This window comes from Stegostoma tigrinum, chromosome 8, assembly GCF_030684315.1.
Source record: "Stegostoma tigrinum isolate sSteTig4 chromosome 8, sSteTig4.hap1, whole genome shotgun sequence".
Classification (NCBI taxonomy): domain Eukaryota; kingdom Metazoa; phylum Chordata; class Chondrichthyes; order Orectolobiformes; family Stegostomatidae; genus Stegostoma; species Stegostoma tigrinum.
Window position 1 is genome coordinate 86,051,746 of NC_081361.1, and position 14,110 is coordinate 86,065,855.

The 14,110-nt window shown below is 44.3% G+C and overlaps 1 protein-coding gene across 3 annotated transcripts in view; it reads left to right on the forward strand.

The window, feature by feature from the left end:
* The first annotated feature begins 2,896 nt into the window (after positions 1-2,896).
* Positions 2,897-14,110, forward strand: part of evi5a (ecotropic viral integration site 5a) — a 250,125-nt gene continuing 238,911 nt past the window's right edge. For all 3 annotated transcript variants that reach the window (XM_048539047.2, XM_048539050.2, XM_048539051.2), the window contains exon 1: positions 2,897-3,124. The gene's annotated coding sequence lies outside the window, so the exon portion shown is untranslated. The remainder of the gene's footprint in view (positions 3,125-14,110) is intronic.

The window sequence follows — 14,110 nt, forward strand, 5'->3', positions numbered from 1 at the left end:
AACATAAACCACTACCACTAAGTTGGCTGCCTTGGGCTAGGCCAAGGGCCAAGAAGGGAGACCTGAAGAGTGTGGAATTGGTTTGACTTATTTCTAGTTTTCAGTCATATTATAAAAGCAAAACGGAACCACTAATGTACAGAGACATGCTAGAAGTCTAGGAGCGGCACAATCAGCAAGATAGTACCAGCCTTGGATGAAATAACAGACAATGTCTGTGAAAATCATTGGTAATCAGCCTTTCAGTGGGAATTCCTGCCCCTGCCAAACAGAAAGCCGTGGAATGTCCCAAAAGATAGCTAGAGAGATCGTGAGAGAGAAACACATGCAACAATATCCCCAAATGCCAACTAGAATGCATGGGCTGATTTCTGACAGATGGGTCAAGTTGTGAGGTGGATGTTCTTCAGTGGGATTTGGGTTCTTGTACCTGTGAGAAATTAGGTCTGAATGAGGGTAACATTGGATGGAATAGTTCTGCACCATTGAGACTATATTTTTCTCCTACCTACTTGTCCATTTCCTCATAAGAAGAAAGGTTTTCAAATTAGTTTTATTACGAGTGGAATTGCATTATGGGTTTAAATTAATCCGTTTTCCAACATAAAGAGGGTACTGGTGCAATGCTGTGTACTATGTTGCTTCATTCTTGATGCAGTGCAGGTCCTAGTTGCTGCTGGATTTTTCTGCTTGTTCAATGTGTTTTATTTGCCAGTTCAGTATTGTTACATTGTATAAGCACTATGCAGGTATATTACAAATATTTTTAATCTGCTCTGGTGTGCCTGATTTTTACTGTTTATATTGGTTCAGGGCTGAGTGTATTGTGCTGACTCAATGATCTTTCATTCCGTGGAGTTTGATCTGTGCTTGCTCAGGATTGTTATGCTGCATTCAGAACACCCCCAGCCAAGGCAATGCATCCTTTTCTTTTCCTTACGGTAGAAGATAGCCTTCTGTGTCAGTTAGCTGTTGGTTCATGAATTGTAATAATTTCATTTGTGTTCCACGTTGTTGCATTGCAGACTGCACGGGTTGAAGATTTTTGCAATACAATTGCTGCTTCCCTGGATCAGGATTGCAACCTGAAAGTTTTTACAACGTGTCCGTGCAACCCTGCCTCGGTGTCGCAGTGCGCGTTGGTTGAAGGCTTTAGTACTGCATTTGGTGTTGCCCTTGCTCCACTGATTAAGGGCTGTTGACTGAAAGTTTATACTCTGGGTCAGGTTTGTCACGTGGGTTTACAGAAGTTTCTGCACTGCATTAAATGCATTCCTGGCTCTGGGTGGGTGTATACTCTCATTAAACATTGGCTGCATGCACTTCGTGGCTACACTGCAGTGTCTCAGAACAGTTATATTGCTCTAGTTTAAATGGTAGTATTGCTTCAACTCTGGATGGTTGTATTGCATTGGCTCAGGTGGAGGCATTGCTCTGGCTTTTGATTGGTCCAACACACTGACTAGTTGCATTTCTGCCTTTGTCTGACTGCATTAGAACATATTGCTCTGGCTCAGATGGGCTGAATGCATTAAATGCTTCTGGGTGGCTATATTGTTCTGGTTTGGTAGGATGCAGGGAACAATGGTATTGCTTTATTACTAGAGCCTGGAGATGGACAGCAATTTTATTTTGTTTTCAAGTTTGGTGGCTATGCAAAAAGCTATTGCCCAATCTGAATTGGCCTGGAGAATCTAGTAGTGAGCTTTTTTTTGCAACAGTGCAGTCCATATAGTGTGGCACATCCACAATGTTGTTATGAAGGGGCTTTCAGCATTTTGACCTAGCATCAATGAAAAAATGACATATATTTCCAAGTCAGGCGTGTGACTTGCAGGTCAACTTCCATGTGGTGGTTTTCCCATGTATGAGCTACCCTTATCCTTCCAGGTGATAGAGACCATGTGTTTGAAAATTGGTATAAAGGGAGTGCTGGTGAGTTACTGCAATTTTACTCTTAGATGCCTCACACTGTTCTTACTGTGCATTGTTGGTGACGAAGAATGAACTTTGAATGCATAAACTGATGAGCTGCCAGTGCAGCAGGCTGCTTTGTCCTGGATGGAGCCAAGCTTCTTGAGCATTGTTCGAGCTGCACTCATCCTGCAAGGGAAGTGTGTTCCATCACACTCCTGACTTGTACCTTACAGAGGGCCATTTAGCTCAGCTAGTTGGGTTAAATTCCAGCACCAGCTGAGATTACCACGAAGGACTTTCCTTCTCAACCTTTTCCCCTCAATTGAGGTGTGGTGTTCCTCAGGTTAAAACACAACTTTCGAATAAGAGAGCAGTCCGAAGATCCAGTGAGGCGATGGCAAAGTGGCTTTGGGAGTTGAATACCTCCGTCCTGCTCTTGTAGCCTCAGCGATCGTCAACCATGATACCAGCCCAGAGGTGCTGCTCGGACAGGCTGGGGTTGGGGAGAAATGGTGCGGACAGTTCTGAGACAACAGTGTGGAGCTGGATGAACACAGCAGGCCAAGCAGCATCTTACGACTACAAAAGCTGACGTTTTTGCCTGGACCCTTCATCAGAAATGGGGGAGGGGAGAGAGGGGGAGGCTGATCGAAGATGGATAGAGGATTACAAGAGAGTTGCAGTAGGAGAGGGTTCCCCTGAGGTTTATCCGGAAGTAGGAGGGTAACTTCTTGAGGTTCGGCAGTGCTGATACGCGCGCGCACCCGCTATGGTGGAGACAAGCACCGTGGGCGGAGCAATGTTGATACACGCAACAGGGCGGAGGCACGCGCCGTGTGCGGGGCGAGAAAGGGCAGCGCGGATACGCGCGCGCACCGCCAGGGGGCGGAGCCACAGCGCCGCTTGCGTGCGCCGATGGAGAGGGGCAGGGTCTTTGGGGATAGGGGTGGGTCTGGCGTCACTCGCTCCGCCCCCTCAGCCTTTGGCGGGGGGAGGGGATGGGAAGAGTGCGTCTCCGGGACAGGGAGAGTGTGAGAAACGGGCTGGTCGGCCGGGAGGTGTAAAGACTGAGCGGACACTGAACCGTGGCAGGGACACGAAGAGCAGGAGGGTGAGGGGCGGGATGGTGCTCGGATCTATGGAAAGTTAATCTTTAAACCCGCGAGTAAGCGGAAGAGAGAGACGGTGTGGGTGAAATATTTCCAAGGTAAGGGCCGGCCGTTTAATTATTAACGCCCGGGGTCGGCGCTCTCGGGGCCTTTCCCGCCCCCCACCCGCCTCTCAAACCCCGAAACTAACCGCGCGAACAGCGGGACTGTGGGGAGGGGAGGAACGTAGGTGCTTGGGGTGCAGTAGGGAGACCCTCGGAGGAGGGATCTCCCGAAATGCGCCTGCCGAGGTTGGGGCAGTCAGTGGGGAAGAGCCAAGCGGCCCGGTGGTGGTGAGGGGAGAGTTGACTGTAGGCCCGAGACTTCCGTGTCCAGCATTTGAGCGGGGAGGCTACCTGCGCTCCTGTTCTCAGGGATGGGTATTTTGTTTGGGGATGGATGGTCTCGCCTCTGATCTGCGATGGGATTTCCCTGCTCCTCTGTACTACGCAGTGAACCCGGGCCTGGCTGTAAAAGCAGCATCGTCCCGATGTCCGAACCAGGACATATTAAAAGCTTACCCGTGTCATTTTAATTCATTATCGATGATTTCGTTGAGCTTTGTCTTTTGAGGCGCAGCTAAAAGGGCGGATTAAATGCTTTTTTAAAGGCGCAACTTTTTTTTGTCCATTTTCAATGTATTCGTTAATGGTTGGGATGGGGAAGTGAAATTCAATCAATGTTTTGCTGCCTGGATGACGTTGAATTAATTACTACATCACCCTGGGCAACTGAAGTGACATTCTGCGTGATTGTTATTTTACTATCATTTTGATTCGTGGTTTTGTTTCTATATATTGTAGGTGGCACTTTTGAATGTATAAGACGCGTGCATAAAACTCAATTTTATTTTACATAGTCAGTAATGAGTTCACTGCACTTTTGCATTTTTGGGACCTGGATGAATATTCTTTTTCCCCACCCCACTGGTGCTGTGGCCAATTTTTGCACCTTAACGCTAATTGGTTAACTTTGGCTAGTTCAAGACTGTATTGAATCTCTGATTATTTACATTCACTGACTGCAGGTGAGGGTCAAGAGAAACTATAATGCTGCAGAAATCAATGCCTTCAGATAGGAAAGAAGAGAACATTTCCCGAAGAAAGTTCATACGTGAGAACCAGTTGGTGCAGCACTTTCCTGTGTAGTGTATGTTATATTTTAAGATGAGTGAATTATTTCACATTAATGTTGATTTTCACAGAGAGCTGACAACACTGTGTGCAAATGGCAAAATTGCTAGAGGTGTTATGGAATAATGTATTGATAGAAATATGAATTTGGAATAACAATGGTTACTGAAGAGAGTTAGTGAAAACCACAGGCTTCAAGCTTGGTACCTTCATAAATGTGTGATTGGAATAGTTGTGTGGGCCACTTAATTTTTACAGAATCATAGAACTGTTACAGTGCAAACGAAGGCCATTCATTCTATCATGTCTCCATCCGCTCTGAGTGATTCACTTAGTGCTGTTCCCCTAGCTTCTCTTCGTAATCTTGTGCAAGCTTCGTTTTTGGATAACAGCTCTTTTGAATGTTTCAGTTAATCCTGCTTCCACCACACTCGGGTAGTGCATTCCAGACCTTAACCATTCATTGTCAACTCTCTTTTGCTCCTTCTATCAATCTCTTTAAATGTATGCCTTCATTCTTGATCCTGTTATGAGTGGTGAAAGTTTCTCCCTATTCACTCCATCTACACGACTTGTAATTTGAATACATCTCTCAAATCTCTTCTCTGTTTTCTTTGCTCCAAGGAAAACAGACCTATCTTCTCTAATCTATCATCTTAACTGTTTTTCTTCATCCCTGGAACCATTTTAATGAACATTTTCTTTCTTTCCAGTGCCTTCACATCCTTCCTAAAGTATGGCGGCCGGATTTGGTGCAGTACTCTAGTTCAGACCAAGCTAGTGTTATATGCAAATTTAAAAGAAGTCCATTGTTTTGTACTCTATGCCCTATTAATAAAGCTTAGGATCTTGTATGATTGTTGAACCATGCTGTCAACTGTTGTACCACCTTCAATGACTGTTGCACATTTGTTCAGGCCCCTCTGCTCCCGCACCCTCTTTAGAGATGCTCTCTTTACATGAGGTCTACATGTAATTCTGACCAAAATGAAATAATTCACATTTCTCTGCATTGAATTTCATCTGCTATCTATCTGTCCATTTCACCAACCTGTCCTTTTTGTACCTTAAAGTTCTAAATTATGACCTGTGCAGTTCGCAATATTGCCATGTTTTGTCACATATAAATGTTTAAATTGTACCATCTGCACCAAGGTCTAGGTCATTAATATCTTTGGAAAATTAAAGCTCCCAATATTGATGCCCTGGGGAGCTCCATTACAGATCTTCCTGTAGTCTGTTTTTAAAAAAAAATCCATTATTGAGTCAGTGTTATACAACACAGAAACAGACCCTGTGGTCCAACTCGTCTGTGCCAACCAGATACCCTAAACTGATCTAGTTCCATTTGCCTGAATTTAGCACATATCGCTCTAAACCTTTACTATTCATGTACCCAGCCAGATGCCTTTTAAATGTTGTAATTGTACCCACCTCCACCATCTCCTCCGGCAGCTTATTCTATATGCACACCACCCTCTCAGGTCCCTTTTAACATTTTTCCTGTCTCACTTTAAATCATTGCCCTCTACGTTTGGAATCCCTTACCCTCATGATTGTCTAAATCTTCATAAAAGTCACCCCTCAGCCTTTGACATGACAAGGAGAAAGTCCTGGCCTTTTCAGCCTCTTCCTATATTTCAAACTTTCCATTCCCAGTAACATCCTTGTAAACCTTTTCTGAACCCTTTCAAGTTTAACAACATTTCTCCTATCAACCACCACTCTTTGTTTTCTATTGCTCAACCAGTTCCACATCCATGTTACTTTTTTTTGTTCCATGAAGAACTGTAACTTTGTTCACTAGTTTGTTTGGCACTGTATCCAACATCTTTTGGATGTCCATGCATACCACATCAATAGCATGACTCTCATTAAATGTCTCTGCTACCTTGTCAAAAAAAACTCATTAGTTAGAATCGTGGGTGGTTTATGGCCCAGAAAGAGGTAACTTCGTCTATAGTGTTTGTGCTTGACTTACACTGAGCTATTCAAGCTTATCCCATTTTCCACAGTTTGAACTATAGCTCTGTTAATTACTTGAGGTGCATATCCAGCGACCTTTTTCCAAATTTTTGTCCTGACTGGCAGTAAGTTCTAGACTCTTAGAATTCCTCAAGTGAAAAAAAATTAATCATCTTTCCCCAATCTTTCCACTAATCACAGTAAAACTGTGTCCTCTCAACGCTGACCTATATGCTTACCAGACTGATTCCTGGGATGGCCGGACTGACGTTTGAGGAGATGTTGAATCGGTTAGGATTATATCTGCTGGAGTTCAGAAAAATGAAGTGGGATCTCAAAGAAACCTACATAAGTGTAATAGGACCAGACAGGGTACATGCAGGAAAGATATTCCTGGTTGGTCAACCTGGGATCGCAATCGAAAGACATGGAGTAAATTATTAGCACTGAGATGAGAAGAATTTTTGTTTGGCTAGAGTGGTGAACCTATAGAATTCTCTAACTCAGAAAACAGTTGAGGCCAAAACGTAGTACAGTTCCAAAAAAAGGGTTGGTTATACACTTGTAGCTAAAAGGATTAAAGGAGTGGTGGGGAGTCAAGACCAGGCTGAAGAGTTGGATGATCATGATCATGATCAAGAATGAGCAGCCTTGAAGGGGTGAATGGCCTACTGTTGCTCCTGTGTATTTATTAAGTAAATTGACCCTTACCACCCACTGTACTGCTCCACTCCTCAATTTTGTACATCTCAATCAAATATCTCCTTAGCCTCTGTTTCAAGAACAGCCCCAGTGTGTACAATCTCAACTTAGTGCTGCGCTTTAAATCTCTATAAGTGTCATGCAACAGCAACCTTTGTGTAACAGTAACAAAAACAGACACTGGTTCAGAAACAAAAGCTCACAGGTTCAGCAACATCTGTGAAGAGAATTCAGAGTTAATGTTTCGGGTCTGGTGTCCTTCGCTCAGTTCTGAGGAAGGGTAACTGGAACTGAAATGTTAACTCTGATTTCACCTCACAGATACTGCCAGACCAGCTGAGCTTTTCCAGCAACTTATGTTTTTGTTACTGTAATACAGAATCCCCATTTCTTTCAGCTTTTACTTGCTATGATAGTAACAACCAGGATGTTAATAGTGGTGAATTCAATAATGGTAATGTCAAGGGTTGATGGTTAAATTCCTGCTTGTTGAAAGTGATCATGAATGATCTTGGTGAGAATGTGACTTGCCACTTGTCAGCCTGGATGTTGTCTTGGTGTGCTGCATTCAGACACAGAATGCTTCAGCATCCGAGTTACAAATATTGCTGAAAATTGTGCAGTTGTCACTTAACATTTCCAGTTCTGACTTCTGGGTGGACAGAATGTCATTGAAACAGCTGAAGATAGTTGAATTTAGGACAGAACCTTGGGGAACTGCCTATGACCCTATTAATTGGAAAACAACTAATCTCAGAAGCTAAAACAGAATTTGGTGGAAAAGTTCAGCAGGTTTACAGCATTTGTGAAGAGAAATCAGAGTTAACATTTCAGGTTGTGACCCCTCCATCAGAACTGATGGTAGGACCAAAGGGTCTAAAAAGCCCATTTCTCCTTCCAATTTCATTTTAATTTAGTCCTCTCCCTTTTCCCCTACCTCACCTTGCTTGTTGCACTGCCTGCTTTTACGTTTTTCATTCAATTAGAGGTATGGGTGGAGAATTTTTTTTAGAAAGTAATGCATAATTTGGTGGTGGTTTTAAAAGTACGATTACCTTGATGGACCCCTGCAGATGTCCTAGAACCTGAGATGATTGACCTCGAACCTCCCTCCACTTTGTGCTCAGTATAACTCCAACCAGCCAGAAGTTACCCACTGGCTTCCATTGACTCAAGTTTTGCTAAAGCTCTTTGATGCCACATTTGGTCAAATGCTGTTTTGACCTCAAATCTGGTGTTTGGAGTTGAGTTCTTTTGTCATTTTTGAACCAAGCTCTAATGAAGGCAGGAGCGAAGTGACCCTGGCAGAACTGAAACTGTGCATCAGAGACAGAGTTATTTCTGAGCAAATGCCCCTTTATAGCACCATCAATGATGCCAGCTACTGCTTTGGTAACTTTTAAGAGAATAATTAGCTGGGTTGGATTTGTGTTTTTCTTGTGCACTGGGCATATATGGACAAGTTTTCTTCTTATCAGGTAGATGCCAATGTTAAAGGTGTACTTGAGCAGCATAATTTAGCATGCAGCTGATTCTGAAGCATTTCTGTTCAATGTTACTGTTGGAACTTTGTCAGGGCTCATAACTTTTTCAGTATCGTCTCTCTTCAGCTGTTTCTTCATATAATTGGCAGTCAGCTGAAATGGTTAAAACCTAATATCTATGATGCTGGGGACCTAGGCGGAGGCTGAGATGAATCATACCTTGTACCTGAAGATTGGTCTGAATATTTTGTGGTTGTCTTTTACACCAGTGCTGTAAACTTTCTCATTGTAAAGAATGAAGGTATTCTCAGACATAAGTCTCCTCCTGTTTAATTTCTACCAACATTCATGCCAGGATGTGACAGGACTGCAGAGCCTCAATCTGATTCATTGGTTGTGGAATTGCTTAGCACTGTCTATTGTACACAGCACTCCTTATTTGGCATGCAAGTAATACTGTTTTGTAGCTTTGTAACATTGGCACCATGCTTTATGCTTTTAAGATTTCCTGGAACTGCTCCTGGCATTTCTGCCTGCACATTTCATTGAACCAGGGCTTATGTCCTGGCATGATGGTAGCGGTCGAACAGGGATACAATGGGTCATGAGGTTATAGACGTGATTGAATAAAATTCTGTTGCCGATGCCTCACCAGGTATCGTGGTTGTTCAACTTTGGCTAAATTTGTTCCCAGTTTTTCCCAATTAGCACAGTAGTGGAGCTAGATGACAAACTGGAGAGTATTCTCATCTGAAAAGGGGATTTGTTTTTTCCCGGAAGGATTGTGCAGTGGTTACCCCTGCCGGTCCTGTCACGGGCTAATGCATCTATAACGTGTTGATTGAGGGCAATGGCAAGTTGATATTTCTTATTCATTCCTTCCATTTGTCATGGACACAGTCCAGGAGTTGTGCCCTTTAGGACTCAGCTGACTTCGTCTATAGTGGTGCTACCGAGCTACCTTTTTAATGACGAGCTTTGAAAACCCGCACTCAGAATATGTTTTGTGCTGTTGCTGCCCTTAGCGTTCTCTCCAAACACTGTTCAACATGAAGGTTTACTTGTACGTCAGCTGAAGTGGGGTTTAGTCAGGACGTTTCCTTACTTATGTTTCACCTGATGTTATGTAACTGCAGAGGAGCTTTGGAGTCAATGTTAACGACACCCAGACAAATCTTTTCCAGTTGTACAGGACTGAGCTGCTACCCTGGTGGGTCAGTGTTGCTGTTGTACAGAACAAAATCAGGGATGGTGATGGGGTTTGGACATTCTGTTAAGTATAATTCCATATGTTTGACCGAGGCTATTGCTTGCCTAGCCTGTGGGACAACTGTTCCAATTTTGGCACAAGCACCGATTTGTTGGTAAGAAAGACTTTGCAGAGTCTTCAGGGCTATTTGCTTTGGTTTTTTCTGATGTTTATGTTGATGCAGGATTCAAGTTTGTTTCTTCGTGACTTTTTAGTATTTTTGACACAGCTGAGTTGTTTGCCAAGTCATTTCAGATGTTAATTAAGAGTCAGCCACATTGCTGTGCATCTGAAGGCACATACAGGCCAGTCCAGACCGGATAAGGATGGCAGATTTCCTTTCCTAAACAAAAGGTGGTAGAAGAGAGTATCTCACAGGTGAAAACTAGAACTTTTCCAGTGGGCTGTGATTAAATTGGAACAAAAGAGGTGTTGTGGTTAGGACAGATTAGTTGTGATCTTGTTATATTTGGGGTTGGGGAGGGTGGGTTGCTTGAGAGACCAAACGACCGGCTTCTGTTTGTCATGTAAAAGACATTAGTGAACCAGTTGGGTTTTAATGACAGCTGACAATAATTACGTGGTTGCCATCTTTTATTCTAGATATTTATTGAATTAGAGTTCCACCATCTGTTGTTGCTGAATTTGAACCCATGTCCCCAGAACAGCAATACTCGTGGCACCATGTACAATTTCTACTGTTTATCTTCTCTGGTTCCTTGGATGGAAATCATAAAAGTTCCTGAGGTACAACGTTCCAAACATGTGTCCAAGTCCTGGAACTCCCTCCCCACTGTCTTTGTGTTTGTATCCACCCTGCAGCAATTCTCAAGGAGGCAACTCGTCACCACCTGTTCAATGGTAATTAGGTACGGGAATAAATGCTGGCTTAGCCAGAAATGCCCACATCCTACAAATTTAAAAAAAAGTTTTATCCAGTCTTGGTGCCTTTTCCACTCTATGCACAGGCAACCTGTCCAATTGCACCTCCTTATCAGTTCATTATGGTTTCCTATGTAAGGTTTTGAATAAAATGAAGAAAAACAGCCATTCTTTTTCCTCTTCAATATCAGTGTTGTGCAGAATCGAGTAATAAACTTGGTTTTACGTTTTTAACCAAGGAAAATATTGAGTTATGAACTGAAATTTGACAAATTCATAATACTGAATAAAGTATCTTGTCACTATTAATTTTTCTGTAAATTTTCTTGGCATTTTTGAAAGAGCTTGTTCTGTCGAATGGCTTCACGGGCAGTACCTCTAGCAATTCCTTGAATCATTCTAATTAGTGCCAGTCAGCAGGCATTTAGACCTGGCATTATAGCTAATTGTGATCTTTACTCAACTCATGAATCCGGGGTGCTTTTTAACAGGCTTATTGGGTTTGCAGGAGGAGTGAGAATGCTGTTTGTTTATCTTTTTCCTCCTCGAGCAGAGTGCTGTTGGTCCACTTATCGAGTCTTCAATTCTTACTAATGTTAAGGTCAGATATCAGACGACATCAGTTTATAGCCCAGCAGGTTTATTTGAAGTTTCAGAGCATAGCCCCTTCATCAGGTGAAAGTTTGTGATTTCAAAAAAACCTGTTGAACCATAACCTGATATTGTCTGATGCCTGACTTTTTCCACCTCAGTCCAACACCAGCACCTCCACATCATGGCTGCTACAATTAAGTTTAGGTTTCTTGCCACAGGAGTAGGTAGGGTTGTTGATAAGCTGCTTCTACTGGCTGGAGATTCTTGAACTGGGGGATTTAGGCCCAGACTGTTCAGGAAGGCTGTTAGGAAGCCTTCATGACCACAAGGGTGGTTGATGTTTGAATCTTGCTTTTACAAACTGCGGTGGATGCTAGGTCAGTTGTTAATTTTAAATCTGAGATAGATAAATATTTGTTAAGCAAAGGTATTAAGGGATGTGGGTTAAAGGCAAGTATATGCAGTTAGGCCACGGATCAGTCATGATCTGATTGAATGGCTCAAGGGGCTGAATGGCCTGCTGTTGCTGCTGTGTTTCTACCAGCAACTGGAGAGGGGATCCATTCAGCAGAGACCCTATTCCTCCTGATGTGTTAGTCAGTGCACATCCTCACAGTTCTGTCTGTTGTTATTAAAGTTTCAAAAAGTGCAGTTTTAATAGAAGACCATATCTGTTAAACTAAAACGTTTGCTGTTGTGGAATTTGTATTGTTCAATGTATCTGTCACAGACAGTGACATTCAGTTTTAGTGATCAATTTAACAAGCAGCACAAATGATCTTTATCAATAACCTTTTAATCAACTTCTGACACCTTTTGTTTTGTTACACTAATTTGGTTAAAGTTGGCAATCTGAGCCGCTGACCAGCAAGTCAGATAACCCCCCTGTTTACAAAGTGTGGAGCTGGATGAATGCAGCAGGCCAAGCAGCATCTTAGGAGCACAAAAGCTGATGTTTCGAGCCTAGACCCTTGATCAGAAAAGGGGGGAATGGGGAGACGATTCTGAAATAAATGAGGAGAGGGGGGAGGTGGGCCAAAGATGGATAGAGGAGAAGATAGGTGGAGAGGAGACTATTGGGGAGGGGGAGGTAGGGAGGGGATAGGTCAGTCCGGGGAGGACGGACAGGTTGAGGGGTCGGGATGAGGTTAGAAGGTAGGAAATGGAGGTGCGGCTTGAGGTGGGAGGAGGGGATAGTGAAACGAAGAACATGTTAGGCAGGCTTGGATGAGCTGGGCTGGTTTTGGGATACAGTGGCGGGAGGGGAGATTTTGAAGCTGGTGAAATGCACATTGATGCCATTGGGCTGCAGGGTTTCCAAGCGGAATGTGAGTTGTTGTTCCTACAACCTACGGGTGGCATCATTATGGCACTGCAGGAGACCCAGGATGGAAATGTTGTCTGAGGAATGGGAGGGGGAGTTGAAATGGTTCACGACCGGGAGGTGCAGTTGTTTACTGTGAACCGAGCGTAGGTGTTCTGCAAAGCGGTCTCCAAGCCTCCGCTTGGTTTCCCCAATGTAGAAGAAGCCACGCCATGTACAGCGGATGCAGTATACCACTTTGGCGGATGTGGAGGTGAACATCTTCTTGGTGTGGAAAGCCGTCTTGGGGCCTGGGATGTGGTGTGGGGGCAGGTGTAGCACTTCCTGCGGTTGCAGGGGAAAGTGCTGGATGTGGTGGGGTTGATAGGGAGTGTGGAGCAGACAAGGGAGTCGCGGAGAGAGTGGTCTCTCCGGAAGGCAGACAAGGGTGGGGTGGGAAAAATGTCTTTGGTTGTAGGGTCGGATTGTAGATGGCGGAAGTGTGGGATGATGATGTGTTGTATCCGGAGGTTGGTGGGGTGGTATGTGAGGACGAGCGGGATTCTCTTGGGGTGGTTGTTGTGAAGGCAGGGTGTGAGGGATGAGGTGCGGGAAATGTGGGATACACGGTCGAGGTCGTTCTCGACCACTGCGGGGGGGGATGTTGGGGCCCTTGAAGAACGAGGACATCTGAGATGTGCAGGAGTGGAATGCCTCATCCTGGGAGCAGATGCGGCAGAGGCGAAGGAATTGGGAATAGGGGATGGAATTTTTGCAGGAAGGTGGGTGGGAGGAGGTGTATTCCAGGTAGCTGTGGGAGTCGGTTGGCTTGAAATGTAGCTGGTTGCCTGAGATGGAGACTAAAAGGTCCAGGAATGTAAGGGATGTGTTGGAGATGGTCCAGGTGAACTTGAGGTTGGGGTGGAAGGTGTTGGTGAAGTGGATGAACTGTTCGAGCTCCTCCTGGGAGCACGAGTCGGCGCCAATACAGTCATCAACGTAATGGAGGAAGAGGTGGGGTTTGGGGTCAGTGTCGGTGTGAAAGAGGGACTGTTCCACATAACCTACAAAGAAGCAGGCATAGCTTGGGCCCATGCGGGTACCTATGGCCACCCCCTTAGTCTATAGGAAGTCGGAGGAATTAAAAGAGAAGTTGTTGAGGGTGAGGACTAATTCGGCTAGGCGGATGAGAGTGTTGGTGGAGGGGGACTAGTCGGGTCTGCGGGACAGGAAGAAGCGGAGGGCCTTAAGGCCATCTGCATGGGGAGTGCAGTTGTATAGGGATTGGACGTCCATGGTGAAAATGAGGTGATGGGGACCGGGGAATTGGAAGTTCTGAAGGAGGTGGAGGGCATGGGTGGTGTCACGGATGTAGGTAGGGAGTTCCTGGACCAAGGGGGAGAAAATGGAGTCCAGATAGGTGGAGATTACCCCTGTTTACACAGTTGGTTAGTGCTGCATTGTGTTCTACTCAATGTTGATTATAGATTAAATCAGAGGGGAGGCTTTAAGTACCCATTTAAGTGTCTGTGAATGCTGACTAACCTCATGAGTCACTGGAGGAGCCTGGTGCAAGGGAAAAGCTGCCCTTTTTGCTCAAACTGGTATTTCCGAGTCTGTTTTGAGTCTGGTGTTTGTGTGATCACCATCTATGTTGATCTCTGATTCTGCTGTATGATAATTGATGCAATGCACATATTGCAAAATATTAAGTGAACATTTCTTATTTCTGG